The sequence below is a fragment of the Ochotona princeps genome, chromosome 5 (genome assembly GCF_030435755.1).
Source record: "Ochotona princeps isolate mOchPri1 chromosome 5, mOchPri1.hap1, whole genome shotgun sequence".
NCBI classification, from domain to species: Eukaryota; Metazoa; Chordata; class Mammalia; order Lagomorpha; family Ochotonidae; genus Ochotona; species Ochotona princeps.
The window spans coordinates 2,723,909-2,726,600 of NC_080836.1; the positions used below are offsets into that span (position 1 = coordinate 2,723,909).

Genomic DNA, 2,692 nt, shown 5'->3' on the forward strand with positions numbered 1-2,692 from the left:
AATTCTAGAACTGGTCCAGGATGAAGCCATGAGTAGGTGGCTCCATCCATGCCTCTCATGTGAGTGACAGAATTTCAGTTACTTTGACTGTCTTTCTAGGTTCTGGCTTGTCAGTTAACTGGAGTTGGGAATCTGAGACAGGCTGTGAGCCCAAGGATTTCCATATGGGTTCTGAGTGCTCTGGACGAATTTGCAGCCTCCACACCCAAAACCTGCTCCATGAAAACATCTTTGAAAGGGCACATGTGTACACCGAGAGGAAGACAGAGGAAAAGATGTGTGCAAGTGCTCTCTTGGGGAGTGTGCTGCCAACCATCTTCCTGCTGCATGCCTGTGCCCTACTCACACTCTCCATGACTGCTGCTAGAGTCTTAGAGAATATTCACTGTGCAGTAAGACAGTCACTGTTAACTCCCCATCCAGTCTCTCTGCTTCTCGCCGAAGTCGGTGCATTAGACTAAAGTGCCATGTCTCAAATCAAATGCCAGTTCCCTTTGCAAACAATTCCTCGCCCACAGGATCTCAGGTGTGGCTGAAAGGGACATGTTTGTTAGAGATGACAAAGGATGTTCCTTTCAATTCTATCTCTCTAGAGCTATTTCAGGAATTTAAGATTCAAACTAAACCTTTTGAAGGTTACAATAATCCAACCACTCTTATTAGGGTTTTAGAAGTTGTGTATCAGGGACCAGCAACAAAAAGCAAGGCATTTTATGTTACAATGGAGACAATACCCCAATCAATAAATTACACATTTCTCCATATGTGTCTGTAGATAAATGGATGCCATCAAAAATAAATATTTGGGGTTTGTATATTATACAAACAATGTACCAAAAGACATACTACGAATAAAGATACATAAATTTAAGACTTGAATTACTAGATTAAATTATGTGTCCTAAGTATGGCACAATTAGAAATCTGGAATAGAGAAATGACTTTGAAATTAAAATTTCAGTTAAATAAGAAACTGAGAAGGTTTTGAATAGGTCTGTAGCCTTGCAAGTCATTACATGCGATCACATTTAAACTTAGATGAAATGACAAATTCTTAAGGAAATGCTTAACCTTAAAAACTGTCAATGTGATATAGAGCATGAGGCTTCCAGTAAGTGTTAAGATAATTAAAGTGGTGCTTGATGGTGAGCCACTGGCTCCACACACTCTCAAGGAATAACTGCTTCTTAGCTCAATGAAAACCCTTTAGGAGACAGGACAAAAGAAGCTGTTCCAGATGGCCTGATGAAGCTGGGGAACCTTTACAAAGATTTCTAGAGTGACATTGTTGGATGTGTGTGAATTCACACTATGAATTCATAACTGATGGAGGGATTAGAATAGAAAGCACAGTAATACAACTCTGTGCTTACGGTAGATATGACGCGATAGGGAACTGGCACCAATGTGAAAGAGAAGTGAGGAAGTGGAAGGCCTAACAAATGGAGACTACAGAAGTCTGGTTCCTCTCATTCAGTATATATGAATATGAAATCATAGATTTTTAGAACTATTAGAAGCTGGAGTTTGACCTTGGCAGCTCGGGTGACAGCAGCCCTCCGCAGGTCGCAGCGATGGTGAACTGTTTTCTGAGAGTACCCAGGCAAGGTCGAACACAGTGCCAGGGACTCGCTCCATGGGCACCATAGCCACACAGTGACCTACTCCTGGATGCTGGGAGGCCCAGTGCACCAGTCACCAGGCTCTGCCTGTTGGCCACCCGGCAGCAAGCTCTAGGGTTTTTAGGGTATGTAATTGCTCCCTAGGGACATTCAGGGATAAGGCTAGTGTGAGTGTAGGTTTGGGATGAATTCTGTGTGATTCCTAGTGATGGGGTCACAGAACTTGGTTGCAAGCCTGGGGACTGAGATCTGAGGGTTTGGAGGGGGAGATTCTGTAAGTTCTATTTGGGTCAGACTGATTCACCAAACCACATGGGAATCCTGAGATGGGCTGTTAGTGTAGGGCATCACTGATTGCCACACATCAGTCCACACAAAAGCTACGGCTGGGGCCTGTCTGGCAGGGCTAGGTACCCGTACCTGACTGAGAGGCAGAACAGGGGTGGGTCACACTTGGCAGGGTCAGGACAATAACCAACATGCGAGAGAACGAGATCTGGGGGTAGATTCTCTAGAAGACAGGACTGGAAACAGAAATGACCCAGCAATTGCAACCACCAGCATATGCATGAGCTGATTAGGGCGATGGACTGTCCCGGACTCTGTACTGGCAAGCACGCACAAGAATCTGGTCTGGGATCACCTCAGATGAAGTTTCTCTGTGCTTGCTTCAGCAGCACATATACTAAAATTGGAACGATACAGAGAAGATTAGCATGGACCCTGCGCAAGGATGACACACAAATTCGTGAAGCGTTCCATATTTTTCAATGATTCAAAGATTCATCTGGAAACACAAAAAAAACACGGATAGCTAGAACCATCCTGAAGAACAGGAAGTTAGCAGGGGGAATCACAGGTCCGGACCTCTGGACATACTATAGGACAGTGGTTATCAAAACTGCCTGGTACTGGCACAAAGATAGAGAGGAAGATCAATGGAGCAGAATAGAAACACCAGAAGGGAACCCACACAGATACAGCCAAATAATCTTTGACAAAAAAGACAAACGACAATCCAGGCAAATGGGAAGGTCTGTTCAATAAATGCTGTTGGGACAACTGGTTGA

General features: G+C 44.2%; 1 non-coding gene across 1 annotated transcript; it reads left to right on the top strand.

Moving 5' to 3' along the window:
- The first annotated feature begins 2,283 nt into the window (after positions 1 to 2,283).
- On the top strand, positions 2,284 to 2,390 carry LOC118757896 (U6 spliceosomal RNA). Its single transcript, XR_004995408.1, has one exon. It is a non-coding gene; the product is annotated as a U6 spliceosomal RNA (small nuclear RNA).
- The last annotated feature ends 302 nt before the right edge of the window (positions 2,391 to 2,692 follow it).